A 20,485-nucleotide genomic window follows, 5' to 3' on the forward strand; every position below is an offset into this window, starting at 1 on the left:
CCCAACTAGTCTCTGAGATGTTTTTTTGACCAAAAAACTGCCATTTTTGAGAAAAAATAAAATCTTTCAAAAATATTTCAAACATAGTTTAAATTATTCTACAATATCAATCTTAAAAGTTCTGTGGCGTTAGAAATCTATTTGAACTCCTGGATTTCAAATGAGAAGATTTTTCTCAACTAGTCTCTGAGATGTTTTTTTGACCAAAAAACTGCCATTTTTGAGAAAAAAGAAAATCTTTCAAAAATATTTCAAACATAGTTTAAATGATTCTACAATATCAATCTTTAAGTTCTGTGGCGTTAGAAATCTATTTGGACAACTGGATTTCAACTGAGAAGATTTTTTCCAACTTGTCTTTGAGAATTTTTTTTGACCAAAGAACTGCCATTTTTGACAAAAACTGAAACCTTTCAAAAATGTTCCAAACATAGTTAAAATTACTGTACAATATCAATGTTTAAATTATGTGGTGTTAGAACCCTATTTGAACTCCTGGATTTCAAATGAGAAGATTTTTCCCAACTAGTCTCTGAGCTGTTTTTTTGGCCAAAAAACTGCCATTTTTGAGAAAAAAGAAAATCTTTCAAAAATATTTCAAACATAGTTTAAATTATTCTACAATATCAATCTTTAAGTTCTGTGGCGTTAGAAATCTATTTGGACAACTGGATTTCAAATGAGAAGATGTTTTCCAACTTGTCTTTGAGATTTTTTTTGACCAAAGAACTGCCATTTTTGACAAAAACTGAAACCTTTCAAAAATGTTCCAAACATAGTTAAAATTACTCTACAATATCAATCTTTAAATTCTGTGGTGCTAGAACCCTATTTGAACTCCTGGATTTCAAATGAGAAGAATTTTCCCAACTAGTCTCTGAGATGTTGTTTTGACCAACGAACTGTCATTTTTGAGAAAAAATTAAATCTTTCAAAAATATTTCAAACATACAGTAGTTTAAATGATTCTACAATATCAATCTTCAAGTTCTGTGGCGTTAGAAATCTATTTGGACAACTGGATTTCAACTGAGAAGATGTTTTCCAACTTGTCTTTGAGATGTTTTTTTGACCAAAGAACTGCCATTTTTGACAAAAACTGAAACATTTCAAAAATGTTCCAAACATAGTTTAAATTACTCTACAATATCAATCTTTAAATTCTGTGGTGTTAGAACCCTATTTGAACTCCTGGATTTCAAATGAGAAGATTTTTCCCAACTAGTCTCTGAGATGTTTTTTTGACCAAAAAACTGCCATTTTTGAGAAAAAATAAAATCTTTCAAAAATATTTCAAACATAGTTTAAATTATTCTACAATATCAATCTTAAAAGTTCTGTGGCGTTAGAAATCTATTTGAACTCCTGGATTTCAAATGAGAAGATTTTTCTCAACTAGTCTCTGAGATGTTTTTTTGACCAAAAAACTGCCATTTTTGAGAAAAAAGAAAATCTTTCAAAAATATTTCAAACATAGTTTAAATTATTCTACAATATTAATCTTCAAGTTCTGTGGCGCTTGAATTCTATTTGGACAACTGGATTTCAACTGAGAAGATGTTTTCCAACTTGTCTTTGAGATGTTTTTTTGACCAAAGAACTGCCATTTTTGACAAAAACTGAAACATTTCAAAAATGTTCCAAACATAGTTTAAATTACTCTACAATATCAATCTTTAAATTCTGTGGTGTTAGAACCCTATTTGAACTCCTGGATTTCAAATGAGAAGATTTTTCCCAACTAGTCTCTGAGATGTTTTTTTGACCAAAAAACTGCCATTTTTGAGAAAAAATAAAATCTTTCAAAAATATTTCAAACATAGTTTAAATTATTCTACAATATCAATCTTAAAAGTTCTGTGGCGTTAGAAATCTATTTGAACTCCTGGATTTCAAATGAGAAGATTTTTCTCAACTAGTCTCTGAGATGTTTTTTTGACCAAAAAACTGCCATTTTTGAGAAAAAAGAAAATCTTTCAAAAATATTTCAAACATAGTTTAAATTATTCTACAATATTAATCTTCAAGTTCTGTGGCGCTTGAATTCTATTTGGACAACTGGATTTCAAATGAGAAGATTTTTCCCAACTTGTCTTTGAGATGTTTTTTTGACCAAAGAACTGCCATTTTTGACAAAAACTGAAACATTTCAAAAATGTTCCAAACATAGTTTAAATTACTCTACAATATCAATCTTTAAATTCTGTGGTGTTAGAACCCTATTTGAACTCCTGGATTTCACATGAGAAGATTTTTCCCAACTAGTCTCTGAGATGTTTTTTTGACCAAAAAACTGCCATTTTTGAGAAAATCTTTCAAAAATATTTCAAACATATTTTAAATTATTCTACAATATCAATCTTAAAAGTTCTGTGGCGTTAGAAATCTATTTGAACTCCTGGATTTCAAATGAGAAGATTTTTCTCAACTAGTCTCTGAGATGTTTTTTTGACCAAAGAACTGTCATTTTTGAGAAAAAATTAAATCTTTCAAAAATGTTCCAAACATAGTTTAAATGATTCTACAATATCAATCTTCAAGTTCTGTGGCGTTCGAAATCTATTTGGACAACTGGATTTCAAATGAGAAGATTTTTCCCAACTTGTCTTTGAGATGTTTTTTTGACCAAAAAACTGCCATTTTTGAGAAAAAAGAAAATCTTTCAAAAATATTTCAAACAGTTTAAATTATTCTACAATATTAATCTTCAAGTTCTGTGGCGTTTGAAATCTATTTGGACAACTGGATTTCAAATGAGAAGATTTTTCCCAACTTGTCTTTGAGATGTTTTTTTGACCAAAGAACTGCCATGTTTGACAAAAACTGAAACCTTTCAAAAATGTTCCAAACATAGTTAAAATTACTCTACAATATCAATCTTTAAATTCTGTGGTGTTAGAACCCTATTTGAACTCCTGGATTTCAAATGAGAAGATTTTCCCCAACTAGTCTCTGAGATGTTGTTTTGACCAACGAACTGTCATTTTTGAGAAAAAATTAAATCTTTCAAAAATATTTCAAACATAGTTTAAATGATTCTACAATATCAATCTTCAAGTTCTGTGGCGTTCGAAATCTATTTGGACAACTGGGTTTCAAATGAGAAGATGTTTTCCAACTTGTCTTTGAGATTTTTTTTGACCAAAGAACTGCCATTTTTGACAAAAACTGAAAATTTTCAAAAATGTTCCAAACATAGTTAAAATTACTCTTCAATATCAATCTTTAAATTCTGTGGTGTTAGAACCCTATTTGAACTCCTGGATTTCAAATGAGAAGATTTTTCCCAACTTGTCTCTGAGATGTTTTTTTGACCAAAGAACTGCCATTTTTGAGAAAAAATAAAATGTTTCAAAAATATTTCAAACATAGTTTAAATTATTCTACAATATCAATCTTCAAGTTCTGTGGCGGTCGAAATCTATTTGGACAACTGGATTTCAAATGAGAAGATGTTTTCCAACTTGTCTTTGAGATGTTTTTTTGACCAAAGAACTGCCATTTTTGACAAAAACTGAAACATTTCAAAAATGTTCCAAACATAGTTTAAATTACTCTACAATATCAATCTTTAAATTCTGTGGTGTTAGAACCCTATTTGAACTCCTGGATTTCACATGAGAAGATTTTTCCCAACTAGTCTCTGAGATGTTTTTTTGACCAAAAAACTGCCATTTTTGAGAAAATCTTTCAAAAATCTTTCAAACATAGTTTAAATTATTCTACAATATCAATCTTAAAAGTTCTGTGGCGTTAGAAATCTATTTGAACTCCTGGATTTCAAATGAGAAGATTTTTCTCAACTAGTCTCTGAGATGTTTTTTTGACCAAAGAACTGTCATTTTTGAGAAAAAATTAAATCTTTCAAAAATGTTCCAAACATAGTTTAAATGATTCTACAATATCAATCTTCAAGTTCTGTGGCGTTCGAAATCTATTTGGACAACTGGATTTCAAATGAAAAGATTTTTCCCAACTTGTCTTTGAGATGTTTTTTTGACCAAAAAACTGCCATTTTTGAGAAAAAAGAAAATCTTTCAAAAATATTTCAAACAGTTTAAATTATTCTACAATATTAATCTTCAAGTTCTGTGGCGTTTGAAATCTATTTGGACAACTGGATTTCAAATGAGAAGATTTTTCCCAACTTGTCTTTGAGATGTTTTTTTGACCAAAGAACTGCCATGTTTGACAAAAACTGAAACCTTTCAAAAATGTTCCAAACATAGTTAAAATTACTCTACAATATCAATCTTTAAATTCTGTGGTGTTAGAACCCTATTTGAACTCCTGGATTTCAAATGAGAAGATTTTCCCCAACTAGTCTCTGAGATGTTGTTTTGACCAACGAACTGTCATTTTTGAGAAAAAATTAAATCTTTCAAAAATATTTCAAACATAGTTTAAATGATTCTACAATATCAATCTTCAAGTTCTGTGGCGTTCGAAATCTATTTGGACAACTGGATTTCAAATGAGAAGATGTTTTCCAACTTGTCTTTGAGATTTTTTTTGACCAAAGAACTGCCATTTTTGACAAAAACTGAAAATTTTCAAAAATGTTCCAAACATAGTTAAAATTACTCTTCAATATCAATCTTTAAATTCTGTGGTGTTAGAACCCTATTTGAACTCCTGGATTTCAAATGAGAAGATTTTTCCCAACTTGTCACTGAGATGTTTTTTTGACCAAAGAACTGCCATTTTTGAGAAAAAATAAAATGTTTCAAAAATATTTCAAACATAGTTTAAATGATTCTACAATATCAATCTTCAAGTTCTGTGGTGTTAGAAATCTATTTGGACAACTGGATTTCAACTGAGAAGATGTTTTCCAACTTGTCTTTGAGATGTTTTTTTGACCAAAGAACTGCCATTTTTGACAAAAACTGAAACATTTCAAAAATGTTCCAAACATAGTTTAAATTACTCTACAATATCAATCTTTAAATTCTGTGGTGTTAGAATCCTATTTGAACTCCTGGATTTCAAATGAGAAGATTTTTCCCAACTAGTCTCTGAGATGTTTTTTTGACCAAAAAACTGCCATTTTTGAGAAAAAATTAAATCTTTCAAAAATGTTCCAAACATAGTTTAAATGATTCTACAATATCAATCTTTAAGTTCTGTGGCGTTCGAAATCTATTTGGACAACTGGATTTCAAATGAGAAGATTTTTCCCAACTTGTCTTTGAGATGTTTTTTTGACCAAAGAACTGCCATTTTTGACAAAAACTGAAACGTTTCAAAAATGTTCCAAACATAGTTTAAATGATTCTACAATGTCAATCTTCAAGTTCTGTGGTGTTAGAAATCTATTTGAACTCCTGGATTTCAAATGAGAAGATTTTTCTCAACTAGTCTCTGAGATGTTTTTTTGACCAAAGAACTGTCATTTTTGAGAAAAAATTAAATCTTTCAAAAATATTTCAAACATAGTTTAAATGATTCTACAATATCAATCTTCAAATTCTGTGGCTTTCGAAATCTATTTGGACAACTGGATTTCAAATGAGAAGATGTTTTCCAACTTGTCTTTGAGATGTTTTTTTGACCAAAGAACTGCCATTTTTGACAAAAACTGAAACGTTTAAAAAATGTTCCAAACATAGTTAAAATTACTCTACAATATCAATCTTTAAATTCTGTGGTGTTAGAACCCTATTTGAATTCCTGGATTTCAAATGAGAAGATTTTATCCAACTAGTCTCTGAGATGTTTTTTTGGCCAAAAAACTGCCATTTTTGAGAAAAAAGAAAATCTTTCAAAAATATTTCAAACATAGTTTAAATGATTCTACAATATCAATCTTTAAGTTCTGTGGCGTTAGAAATCTATTTGGACAACTGGATTTCAACTGAGAAGATTTTTTCCAACTTGTCTTTGAGAATTTTTTTTGACCAAAGAACTGCCATTTTTGACAAAAACTGAAACCTTTCAAAAATGTTCCAAACATAGTTAAAATTACTGTACAATATCAATGTTTAAATTATGTGGTGTTAGAACCCTATTTGAACTCCTGGATTTCAAATGAGAAGATTTTTCCCAACTAGTCTCTGAGCTGTTTTTTTGGCCAAAAAACTGCCATTTTTGAGAAAAAAGAAAATCTTTCAAAAATATTTCAAACATAGTTTAAATTATTCTACAATATCAATCTTTAAGTTCTGTGGCGTTAGAAATCTATTTGGACAACTGGATTTCAAATGAGAAGATGTTTTCCAACTTGTCTTTGAGATTTTTTTTGACCAAAGAACTGCCATTTTTGACAAAAACTGAAACCTTTCAAAAATGTTCCAAACATAGTTAAAATTACTCTACAATATCAATCTTTAAATTCTGTGGTGTTAGAACCCTATTTGAACTCCTGGATTTCAAATGAGAAGAATTTTCCCAACTAGTCTCTGAGATGTTGTTTTGACCAACGAACTGTCATTTTTGAGAAAAAATTAAATCTTTCAAAAATATTTCAAACATACAGTAGTTTAAATGATTCTACAATATCAATCTTCAAGTTCTGTGGCGTTAGAAATCTATTTGGACAACTGGATTTCAACTGAGAAGATGTTTTCCAACTTGTCTTTGAGATGTTTTTTTGACCAAAGAACTGCCATTTTTGACAAAAACTGAAACATTTCAAAAATGTTCCAAACATAGTTTAAATTACTCTACAATATCAATCTTTAAATTCTGTGGTGTTAGAACCCTATTTGAACTCCTGGATTTCAAATGAGAAGATTTTTCCCAACTAGTCTCTGAGATGTTTTTTTGACCAAAAAACTGCCATTTTTGAGAAAAAATAAAATCTTTCAAAAATATTTCAAACATAGTTTAAATTATTCTACAATATCAATCTTAAAAGTTCTGTGGCGTTAGAAATCTATTTGAACTCCTGGATTTCAAATGAGAAGATTTTTCTCAACTAGTCTCTGAGATGTTTTTTTGACCAAAAAACTGCCATTTTTGAGAAAAAAGAAAATCTTTCAAAAATATTTCAAACATAGTTTAAATTATTCTACAATATTAATCTTCAAGTTCTGTGGCGCTTGAATTCTATTTGGACAACTGGATTTCAACTGAGAAGATGTTTTCCAACTTGTCTTTGAGATGTTTTTTTGACCAAAGAACTGCCATTTTTGACAAAAACTGAAACGTTTAAAAAATGTTCCAAACATAGTTAAAATTACTCTACAATATCAATCTTTAAATTCTGTGGTGTTAGAACCCTATTTGAATTCCTGGATTTCAAATGAGAAGATTTTATCCAACTAGTCTCTGAGATGTTTTTTTGGCCAAAAAACTGCCATTTTTGAGAAAAAAGAAAATCTTTCAAAAATATTTCAAACATAGTTTAAATGATTCTACAATATCAATCTTTAAGTTCTGTGGCGTTAGAAATCTATTTGGACAACTGGATTTCAACTGAGAAGATTTTTTCCAACTTGTCTTTGAGAATTTTTTTTGACCAAAGAACTGCCATTTTTGACAAAAACTGAAACCTTTCAAAAATGTTCCAAACATAGTTAAAATTACTGTACAATATCAATGTTTAAATTATGTGGTGTTAGAACCCTATTTGAACTCCTGGATTTCAAATGAGAAGATTTTTCCCAACTAGTCTCTGAGCTGTTTTTTTGGCCAAAAAACTGCCATTTTTGAGAAAAAAGAAAATCTTTCAAAAATATTTCAAACATAGTTTAAATTATTCTACAATATCAATCTTTAAGTTCTGTGGCGTTAGAAATCTATTTGGACAACTGGATTTCAAATGAGAAGATGTTTTCCAACTTGTCTTTGAGATTTTTTTTGACCAAAGAACTGCCATTTTTGACAAAAACTGAAACCTTTCAAAAATGTTCCAAACATAGTTAAAATTACTCTACAATATCAATCTTTAAATTCTGTGGTGTTAGAACCCTATTTGAACTCCTGGATTTCAAATGAGAAGAATTTTCCCAACTAGTCTCTGAGATGTTGTTTTGACCAACGAACTGTCATTTTTGAGAAAAAATTAAATCTTTCAAAAATATTTCAAACATACAGTAGTTTAAATGATTCTACAATATTAATCTTCAAGTTCTGTGGCGTTAGAAATCTATTTGGACAACTGGATTTCAACTGAGAAGATGTTTTCCAACTTGTCTTTGAGATGTTTTTTTGACCAAAGAACTGCCATTTTTGACAAAAACTGAAACATTTCAAAAATGTTCCAAACATAGTTTAAATTACTCTACAATATCAATCTTTAAATTCTGTGGTGTTAGAACCCTATTTGAACTCCTGGATTTCAAATGAGAAGATTTTTCCCAACTAGTCTCTGAGATGTTTTTTTGACCAAAAAACTGCCATTTTTGAGAAAAAATAAAATCTTTCAAAAATATTTCAAACATAGTTTAAATTATTCTACAATATCAATCTTAAAAGTTCTGTGGCGTTAGAAATCTATTTGAACTCCTGGATTTCAAATGAGAAGATTTTTCTCAACTAGTCTCTGAGATGTTTTTTTGACCAAAAAACTGCCATTTTTGAGAAAAAAGAAAATCTTTCAAAAATATTTCAAACATAGTTTAAATTATTCTACAATATTAATCTTCAAGTTCTGTGGCGCTTGAATTCTATTTGGACAACTGGATTTCAACTGAGAAGATGTTTTCCAACTTGTCTTTGAGATGTTTTTTTGACCAAAGAACTGCCATTTTTGACAAAAACTGAAACATTTCAAAAATGTTCCAAACATAGTTTAAATTACTCTACAATATCAATCTTTAAATTCTGTGGTGTTAGAACCCTATTTGAACTCCTGGATTTCAAATGAGAAGATTTTTCCCAACTAGTCTCTGAGATGTTTTTTTGACCAAAAAACTGCCATTTTTGAGAAAAAATAAAATCTTTCAAAAATATTTCAAACATAGTTTAAATTATTCTACAATATCAATCTTAAAAGTTCTGTGGCGTTAGAAATCTATTTGAACTCCTGGATTTCAAATGAGAAGATTTTTCTCAACTAGTCTCTGAGATGTTTTTTTGACCAAAAAACTGCCATTTTTGAGAAAAAAGAAAATCTTTCAAAAATATTTCAAACATAGTTTAAATTATTCTACAATATTAATCTTCAAGTTCTGTGGCGCTTGAATTCTATTTGGACAACTGGATTTCAAATGAGAAGATTTTTCCCAACTTGTCTTTGAGATGTTTTTTTGACCAAAGAACTGCCATTTTTGACAAAAACTGAAACATTTCAAAAATGTTCCAAACATAGTTTAAATTACTCTACAATATCAATCTTTAAATTCTGTGGTGTTAGAACCCTATTTGAACTCCTGGATTTCAAATGAGAAGATTTTTCCCAACTTGTCTCTGAGATGTTTTTTTGACCAAAGAACTGCCATTTTTGAGAAAAAATAAAATGTTTCAAAAATATTTCAAACATAGTTTAAATTATTCTACAATATCAATCTTCAAGTTCTGTGGCGGTCGAAATCTATTTGGACAACTGGATTTCAAATGAGAAGATGTTTTCCAACTTGTCTTTGAGATGTTTTTTTGACCAAAGAACTGCCATTTTTGACAAAAACTGAAACATTTCAAAAATGTTCCAAACATAGTTTAAATTATTCTACAATATCAATCTTAAAAGTTCTGTGGCGTTAGAAATCTATTTGAACTCCTGGATTTCAAATGAGAAGATTTTTCTCAACTAGTCTCTGAGATGTTTTTTTGACCAAAAAACTGCCATTTTTGAGAAAAAAGAAAATCTTTCAAAAATATTTCAAACATAGTTTAAATTATTCTACAATATTAATCTTCAAGTTCTGTGGCGCTTGAATTCTATTTGGACAACTGGATTTCAAATGAGAAGATTTTTCCCAACTTGTCTTTGAGATGTTTTTTTGACCAAAGAACTGCCATTTTTGACAAAAACTGAAACATTTCAAAAATGTTCCAAACATAGTTTAAATTACTCTACAATATCAATCTTTAAATTCTGTGGTGTTAGAACCCTATTTGAACTCCTGGATTTCAAATGAGAAGATTTTTCCCAACTTGTCTCTGAGATGTTTTTTTGACCAAAGAACTGCCATTTTTGAGAAAAAATAAAATGTTTCAAAAATATTTCAAACATAGTTTAAATTATTCTACAATATCAATCTTCAAGTTCTGTGGCGGTCGAAATCTATTTGGACAACTGGATTTCAAATGAGAAGATGTTTTCCAACTTGTCTTTGAGATGTTTTTTTGACCAAAGAACTGCCATTTTTGACAAAAACTGAAACATTTCAAAAATGTTCCAAACATAGTTTAAATTATTCTACAATATCAATCTTAAAAGTTCTGTGGCGTTAGAAATCTATTTGAACTCCTGGATTTCAAATGAGAAGATTTTTCTCAACTAGTCTCTGAGATGTTTTTTTGACCAAAGAACTGTCATTTTTGAGAAAAAATTAAATCTTTCAAAAATGTTCCAAACATAGTTTAAATGATTCTACAATATCAATCTTCAAGTTCTGTGGCGTTCGAAATCTATTTGGACAACTGGATTTCAAATGAAAAGATTTTTCCCAACTTGTCTTTGAGATGTTTTTTTGACCAAAAAACTGCCATTTTTGAGAAAAAAGAAAATCTTTCAAAAATATTTCAAACAGTTTAAATTATTCTACAATATTAATCTTCAAGTTCTGTGGCGGTCGAAATCTATTTGGACAACTGGATTTCAAATGAGAAGATGTTTTCCAACTTGTCTTTGAGATTTTTTTTGACCAAAGAACTGCCATTTTTGACAAAAACTGAAACCTTTCAAAAATGTTCCAAACATAGTTAAAATTACTCTACAATATCAATATTTACATTCTGTGGTGTTAGAACCCTATTTGAACTCCTGGATTTCAAATGAGAAGATTTTTCCCAACTTGTCTCTGAGATGTTTTTTTGACCAAAGAACTGCCATTTTTGAGAAAAAATAAAATGTTTCAAAAATATTTCAAACATAGTTTAAATGATTCTACAATATCAATCTTCAAGTTCTGTGGCGTTAGAAATCTATTTGGACAACTGGATTTCAACTGAGAAGATGTTTTCCAACTTGTCTTTGAGATGTTTTTTTGACCAAAGAACTGCCATTTTTGACAAAAACTGAAACATTTCAAAAATGTTCCAAACATAGTTTAAATTACTCTACAATATCAATCTTTAAATTCTGTGGTGTTAGAACCCTATTTGAACTCCTGGATTTCAAATGAGAAGATTTTTCCCAACTAGTCTCTGAGATGTTTTTTTGACCAAAAAACTGCCATTTTTGAGAAAAAATTAAATCTTTCAAAAATATTTCAAACATAGTTTAAATTATTCTACAATATCAATCTTAAAAGTTCTGTGGCGTTAGAAATCTATTTGAACTCCTGGATTTCAAATGAGAAGATTTTTCTCAACTAGTCTCTGAGATGTTTTTTTGACCAAAAAACTGCCATTTTTGAGAAAAAAGAAAATCTTTCAAAAATATTTCAAACATAGTTTAAATTATTCTACAATATTAATCTTCAAGTTCTGTGGCGCTTGAATTCTATTTGGACAACTGGATTTCAAATGAGAAGATTTTTCCCAACTTGTCTTTGAGATGTTTTTTTGACCAAAGAACTGCCATTTTTGACAAAAACTGAAACATTTCAAAAATGTTCCAAACATAGTTTAAATTACTCTACAATATCAATCTTTAAATTCTGTGGTGTTAGAACCCTATTTGAACTCCTGGATTTCAAATGAGAAGATTTTTCCCAACTAGTCTCTGAGATGTTTTTTTGACCAACGAACTGTCATTTTTGAGAAAAAATTAAATCTTTCAAAAATATTTCAAACATAGTTTAAATTATTCTACAATATCAATCTTCAAGTTCTGTGGCGGTCGAAATCTATTTGGACAACTGGATTTCAAATGAGAAGATGTTTTCCAACTTGTCTTTGAGATGTTTTTTTGACCAAAGAACTGCCATTTTTGACAAAAACTGAAACATTTCAAAAATGTTCCAAACATAGTTTAAATTACTCTACAATATCAATCTTTAAATTCTGTGGTGTTAGAACCCTATTTGAACTCCTGGATTTCACATGAGAAGATTTTTCCCAACTAGTCTCTGAGATGTTTTTTTGACCAAAAAACTGCCATTTTTGAGAAAATCTTTCAAAAATATTTCAAACATAGTTTAAATTATTCTACAATATCAATCTTAAAAGTTCTGTGGCGTTAGAAATCTATTTGAACTCCTGGATTTCAAATGAGAAGATTTTTCTCAACTAGTCTCTGAGATGTTTTTTTGACCAAAGAACTGTCATTTTTGAGAAAAAATTAAATCTTTCAAAAATGTTCCAAACATAGTTTAAATGATTCTACAATATCAATCTTCAAGTTCTGTGGCGTTCGAAATCTATTTGGACAACTGGATTTCAAATGAGAAGATTTTTCCCAACTTGTCTTTGAGATGTTTTTTTGACCAAAAAACTGCCATTTTTGAGAAAAAAGAAAATCTTTCAAAAATATTTCAAACAGTTTAAATTATTCTACAATATTAATCTTCAAGTTCTGTGGCGTTTGAAATCTATTTGGACAACTGGATTTCAAATGAGAAGATTTTTCCCAACTTGTCTTTGAGATGTTTTTTTGACCAAAGAACTGCCATGTTTGACAAAAACTGAAACCTTTCAAAAATGTTCCAAACATAGTTAAAATTACTCTACAATATCAATCTTTAAATTCTGTGGTGTTAGAACCCTATTTGAACTCCTGGATTTCAAATGAGAAGATTTTCCCCAACTAGTCTCTGAGATGTTGTTTTGACCAACGAACTGTCATTTTTGAGAAAAAATTAAATCTTTCAAAAATATTTCAAACATAGTTTAAATGATTCTACAATATCAATCTTCAAGTTCTGTGGCGTTCGAAATCTATTTGGACAACTGGGTTTCAAATGAGAAGATGTTTTCCAACTTGTCTTTGAGATTTTTTTTGACCAAAGAACTGCCATTTTTGACAAAAACTGAAAATTTTCAAAAATGTTCCAAACATAGTTAAAATTACTCTACAATATCAATCTTTAAATTCTGTGGTGTTAGAACCCTATTTGAACTCCTGGATTTCAAATGAGAAGATTTTTCCCAACTTGTCTCTGAGATGTTTTTTTGGCCAAAAAACTGCCATTTTTGAGAAAAAAGAAAATCTTTCAAAAATATTTCAAACATAGTTTAAATTATTCTACAATATCAATCTTTAAGTTCTGTGGCGTTAGAAATCTATTTGGACAACTGGATTTCAACTGAGAAGATTTTTTCCAACTTGTCTTTGAGATTTTTTTTGACCAAAGATCTGCCATTTTTGACAAAAACTGAAACCTTTCAAAAATGTTCCAAACATAGTTAAAATTACTCTACAATATCAATCTTTAAATTCTGTGGTGTTAGAACCCTATTTGAACTCCTGGATTTCAAATAAGAAGATTTTTCCCAACTAGTCTCTGAGATGTTTTTTTGACCAAAAAACTGCCATTTTTGAGAAAAAAGAAAATCTTTCAAAAATATTTCAAACATAGTTTAAATTATTCTACAATATCAATATTCAAGTTCTGTGGCGTTTGAAATCTATTTGGACAACTGGATTTCAAATGAGAAGATTTTTCCCAACTTGTTTTTGAGATGTTTTTTTGACCAAAGAACTGCCATTTTTGACAAAAACTGAAACGTTTCAAAAACGTTCCAAACATAGTTTAAATGATTCTACAATGTCAATCTTCAAGTTCTGTGGCGTTAGAAATCTATTTGAACTCCTGGATTTCAAATGAGAAGATTTTTCTCAACTAGTCTCTGAGATGTTTTTTTGACCAAAGAACTGTCATTTTTGAGAAAAAATTAAATCTTTCAAAAATATTTCAAACATAGTTTAAATGATTCTACAATATCAATCTTCAAGTTCTGTGGCGTTCGAAATCTATTTGGACAACTGGATTTCAAATGAGAAGATGTTTTCCAACTTGTCTTTGAGATGTTTTTTTGACCAAAGAACTGCCATTTTTGACAAAAACTGAAACGTTTAAAAAATGTTCCAAACATAGTTAAAATTACTCTACAATATCAATCTTTAAATTCTGTGGTGTTAGAACCCTATTTTAACTCCTGTATTTCAAATGAGAAAATTTTTCCCAACTAGTCTCTGAGAGGTTTTTTTGACCAAAGAACTGTCATTTTTGAGAAAAAAGAAAATCTTTCAAAAATGTTACAAACATAGTTTAAATGATTCTATAATATCAATCTTTAAGTTCTGTGGCGTTAGAAATCTATTTGGACAACTGGATTTCAACTGAGAAGATTTTTTCCAACTTGTCTTTGAGATTTTTTTTTGACCAAAGAACTGCCATTTTTGACAAAAACTGAAACCTATCAAAAATGTTCCAAACATAGTTTAAATGATTCTACAATGTCAATCTTCAAGTTCTGTGGCGTTAGAAATCTATTTGAACTCCTGGATTTCAAATGAGAAGATTTTTCTCAACTAGTCTCTGAGATGTTTTTTTGACCAAAGAACTGTCATTTTTGAGAAAAAATTAAATCTTTCAAAAATATTTCAAACATAGTTTAAATGATTCTACAATATCAATCTTCAAGTTCTGTGGCGTTCGACATCTATTTGGACAACTGGATTTCAAATGAGAAGATGTTTTCCAACTTGTCTTTGAGATGTTTTTTTGACCAAAGAACTGCCATTTTTGACAAAAACTGAAACGTTTAAAAAATGTTCCAAACATAGTTAAAATTACTCTACAATATCAATCTTTAAATTCTGTGGTGTTAGAACCCTATTTTAACTCCTGGATTTCAAATGAGAAAATTTTTCCCAACTAGTCTCTGAGAGGTTTTTTTGACCAAAGAACTGCCATTTTTGAGAAAAAAGAAAATCTTTCAAAAATGTTTCAAACATAGTTTAAATGATTCTATAATATCAATCTTTAAGTTCTGTGGCGTTAGAAATCTATTTGGACAACTGGATTTCAACTGAGAAGATTTTTTCCAACTTGTCTTTGAGATTTTTTTTTGACCAAAGAACTGCCATTTTTGACAAAAACTGAAACCTATCAAAAATGTTCCAAACATAGTTAAAATTACTCTAAAATATCAATCTTTAAATTCTGTGGTGTTAGAACCCTATTTGAACTCCTGGATTTCAAATGAGAAGATTTTTCCCAACTAGTCTCTGAGATGTTTTTTTGACCAAAAAACTGCCATTTTTGAGAAAAAATTAAATCTTTCAAAAATATTTTCAACATAGTTTAAATGATTCTACAATATCAATCTTCAAGTTCTGTGGCGTTCGAAATCTATTTCGACAACTGGATTTCAAATGAGAAGATGTTTTCCAACTTGTCTTTGAGATTTTTTTTGACCAAAGAACTGCCATTTTTGACAAAAACTGAAACCTTTCAAAAATGTTCCAAACATACTTAAAATTACTCTACAATATCAATCTTTAAATTCTGTGGTGTTAGACCCCTATTTGAACTCCTGGATTTCAAATGAGAAGATTTTTCCCAACTTGTCTCTGAGATTTTTTTTGACCAAAGAACTGCCATTTTTGAGAAAAAATAAAATGTTTCAAAAATATTTCAAACATAGTTTAAATGATTCTACAATATCAATCTTCAAGTTCTGTGGCGTTAGAAATCTATTTGGAAAACTGGATTTCAACTGAGAAGATTTTTTCCAACTTGTCTTTGAGATTTTTTTTGACCAAAGAACTGCCATTTTTGACAAAGACTGAAACCTTTCAAAAATGTTCCAAACATAGTTAAAATTACTCTACAATATCAATCTTTAAATTCTGTGGTGTTAGAACCCTATTTGAACTCCTGGATTTCAAATAAGAAGATTTTTCCCAACTAGTCTCTGAGATGTTTTTTTTGACCAAAAAACTGCCATTTTTGAGAAAAAAGAAAATCTTTCAAAAATATTTCAAACATAGTTTAAATTATTCTACAATATCAATATTCAAGTTCTTTGGCGTTTGAAATCTATTTGGACAACTGGATTTCAACTGAGAAGATGTTTTCCAACTTGTCTTTGAGATTTTTTTTGACCAAAGAACTGCCATTTTTGACAAAAACTGAAATCTTTCAAAAATGTTCCAAACATAGTTAAAATTACTCTACAATATCAATCTTTAAATTCTGTGGTGTTAGAACCCTATTTGAACTCCTGGATTTCAAATGAGAAGTTTTTTCTCAAATAGTCTCTGAGATGTTTTTTTGACCAAAGAACTGTCATTTTTGAGAAAAAATCAAATCTTTCAAAAATATTTTCAACATAGTTTAAATGATTCTACAATATCAATCTTCAAGTTCTGTGGCGTTCGAAATCTATTTGGACAACTGGATTTCAAATGAGAAGATGTTTTCCAACTTGTCTTTGAGATATTTTTTGACCAAAGAACTGCCATTTTTGACAAAAATTGAAACCTTTCAAAAATGTTCCAAACATAGTTAAAATTACTCTACAATATCAATCTTTAAATTCTGTGGTGTTAGAACCCTATTTGAACTCCTGGATTTCAAATGAGAAGATTTTTCCCAACTAGTCTCTGAGATGTTTTTTTGACCAAAAAACTGCCATTTTTGAGAAAAAAGAAAATCTTTCAAAAATATTTCAAACATAGTTTAAATGATTCTACAATATCAATCTTCAAGTTCTGTGGCGTTCGAAATCTATTTGGAACATGGATTTCAAATGAGAAGATGTTTTCCAACTTGTCTTTGAGATGTTTTTTTGACCAAAGAACTGCCATTTTTGACAAAAACTGAAACGTTTCAAAAATGTTCCAAACATAGTTAAAATTACTCTACAATATCAATCTTTAAATTCTGTGGTGTTAGAACCCTATTTGAACTCCTGGATTTCAAATGAGAAGTTTTTTCTCAAATAGTCTCTGAGATGTTTTTTTGACCAAAGAACTGTCATTTTTGAGAAAAAATCAAATCTTTCAAAAATATTTTCAACATAGTTTAAATGATTCTACAATATCCATCTTCAAGTTCTGTGGCGTTCGAAATCTATTTGGACAACTGGATTTCAAATGAGAAGATGTTTTCCAACTTGTCTTTGAGATATTTTTTGACCAAAGAACTGCCATTTTTGACAAAAACTGAAACCTTTCAAAAATGTTCCAAACATAGTTAAAATTACCCTACAATATCAATCTTTAAATTCTGTGGTGTTAGAACCCTATTTGAACTCCTGGATTTCAAATGAGAAGATTTTTCCCAACTAGTCTCTGAGATGTTTTTTTGACCAAAAAACTGCCATTTTTGAGAAAAAATAAAATCTTTCAAAAATATTTCAAACATAGTTTAAATGATTCTACAATATCAATCTTCAAGTTCTGTGGCGTTCGAAATCTATTTGGACAACTGGATTTCAAATGAGAAGATATTTTCCAACTTGTCTTTGAGATGTTTTTTTGACCAAAGAACTGCCATTTTTGACAAAAACTGAAACGTTTCAAAAATGTTCCAAACATAGTTTAAATTACTCTACAATATCAATCTTTAAATTCTGTGGTGTTAGAACCCTATTTGAACTCCTGGATTTCAAATGAGAAGATTTTTCCCAACTAGTCTCTGAGATGTTTTTTTGACCAAAGAACTGTCATTTTTGAGAAAAAATTAAATCTTTCAAAAATGTTCCAAACATAGTTTAAATGATTCTACAATGTCAATCTTCAAGTTCTTTGGCGTTAGAAATCTATTTGGACAACTGGATTTCAACTGAGAAGATGTTTTCCAACTTGTCTTTGAGATTTTTTTTGACCAAAGAACTGCCATTTTTGACAAAAACTGAAACCTTTCAAAAATGTTCCAAACATAGTTAAAATTACTCTACAATATCAATCTTTAAATTCTGTGGTGTTAGAACCCTATTTGAACTCCTGGATTTCAAATGAGAAGATTTTTCCCAACTAGTCTCTGAGATGTTTTTTTGACCAAAAAACTGCCATTTTTGAGAAAAAAGAAAATCTTTCAAAAATATTTCAAACATAGTTTAAATGATTCTACAATATCAATCTTCAAGTTTTGTGGCGTTCGAAATCTATTTGGACAACTGGATTTCAAATGAGAAGATGTTTTCCAACTTGTCTTTGAGATTTTTTTTGACCAAAGAACTGCCATTTTTGACAAAAACTGAAACCTTTCAAAAATGTTCCAAACATAGTTAAAATTACTCTACAATATCAATCTTTAAATTCTGTGGTGCTAGAACCCTATTTGAACTCCTGGATTTCAAATGAGAAGATTTTTCCCAACTAGTCTCTGAGATGTTTTTTTGACCAAAAAACTGCCATTTTTGAGAAAAAAGAAAATCTTTCAAAAATATCTCAAACATAGTTTAAATGATTCTACAATATCAATCTTCAAGTTCTGTGGCGTTCGAAATCTATTTGGACAACTGGATTTCAAATGAGAAGATATTTTCCAACTTGTCTTTGAGATGTTTTTTTGACCAAAGAACTGCCATTTTTGACAAAAACTGAAACGTTTCAAAAATGTTCCAAACATAGTTAAAATTACTCTACAATATCAATCTTTAAATTCTGTGGTGTTAGAACCCTATTTGAACTCCTGGATTTCAAATGAGAAGTTTTTTCTCAAATAGTCTCTGAGATGTTTTTTTGACCAAAGAACTGTCATTTTTGAGAAAAAATCAAATCTTTCAAAAATATTTTCAACATAGTTTAAATGATTCTACAATATCAATCTTCAAGTTCTGTGGCGTTCGAAATCTATTTGGACAACTGGATTTCAAATGAGAAGATGTTTTCCAACTTGTCTTTGAGATATTTTTTGACCAAAGAACTGCCATTTTTGACAAAAATTGAAACCTTTCAAAAATGTTCCAAACATAGTTAAAATTACTCTACAATATCAATCTTTAAATTCTGTGGTGTTAGAACCCTATTTGAACTCCTGGATTTCAAATGAGAAGATTTTTCCCAACTAGTCTCTGAGATGTTTTTTTGACCAAAAAACTGCCATTTTTGAGAAAAAAGAAAATCTTTCAAAAATATTTCAAACATAGTTTAAATGATTCTACAATATCAATCTTCAAGTTCTGTGGCGTTCGAAATCTATTTGGAACATGGATTTCAAATGAGAAGATGTTTTCCAACTTGTCTTTGAGATGTTTTTTTGACCAAAGAACTGCCATTTTTGACAAAAACTGAAACGTTTCAAAAATGTTCCAAACATAGTTAAAATTACTCTACAATATCAATCTTTAAATTCTGTGGTGTTAGAACCCTATTTGAACTCCTGGATTTCAAATGAGAAGTTTTTTCTCAAATAGTCTCTGAGATGTTTTTTTGACCAAAGAACTGTCATTTTTGAGAAAAAATCAAACCTTTCAAAAATATTTTCAACATAGTTTAAATGATTCTACAATATCAATCTTCAAGTTCTGTGGCGTTCGAAATCTATTTGGACAACTGGATTTCAAATGAGAAGATGTTTTCCAACTTGTCTTTGAGATATTTTTTGACCAAAGAACTGCCATTTTTGACAAAAACTGAAACCTTTCAAAAATGTTCCAAACATAGTTAAAATTACTCTACAATATCAATCTTTAAATTCTGTGGTGTTAGAACCCTATTTGAACTCCTGGATTTCAAATGAGAAGATTTTTCCCAACTAGTCTCTGAGATGTTTTTTTGACCAAAAAACTGCCATTTTTGAGAAAAAAGAAAATCTTTCAAAAATATTTCAAACATAGTTTAAATGATTCTACAATATCAATCTTCAAGTTCTGTGGCGTTCGAAATCTATTTGGACAACTGGATTTCAAATGAGAAGATGTTTTCCAACTTGTCTTTGAGATTTTTTTTGACCAAAGAACTGCCATTTTTGACAAAAACTGAAACCTTTCAAAAATGTTCCAAACATAGTTAAAATTACTCTACAATATCAATCTTTAAATTCTGTGGTGTTAGAACCCTATTTGAACTCCTGGATTTCAAATGAGAAGATTTTTCCCAACTAGTCTCTGAGATGTTTTTTTGACCAAAAAACTGCCATTTTTGAGAAAAAAGAAAATCTTTCAAAAATATTTCAAACATAGTTTAAATGATTCTACAATATCAATCTTCAAGTTCTGTGGCGTTCGAAATCTATTTGGACAACTGGATTTCAAATGAGAAGATGTTTTCCAACTTGTCTTTGAGATGTTTTTTTGACCAAAGAACTGCCATTTTTGACAAAAACTGAAACGTTTCAAAAATGTTCCAAACATAATTAAAATTACTCTACAATATAATCTTTAAATTCTGTGGTGTTAGAACCCTATTTGAACTCCTGGATTTCAAATGAGAAGATTTTTCCCAACTAGTCTCTGAGATGTTTTTTTGACCAAAGAACTGTCATTTTTGAGAAAAAATTAAATCTTTCAAAAATGTTCCAAACATAGTTTAAAT

This window comes from Ascaphus truei, unplaced genomic scaffold (genome assembly GCF_040206685.1).
Source record: "Ascaphus truei isolate aAscTru1 unplaced genomic scaffold, aAscTru1.hap1 HAP1_SCAFFOLD_621, whole genome shotgun sequence".
Taxonomy (NCBI): domain Eukaryota; kingdom Metazoa; phylum Chordata; class Amphibia; order Anura; family Ascaphidae; genus Ascaphus; species Ascaphus truei.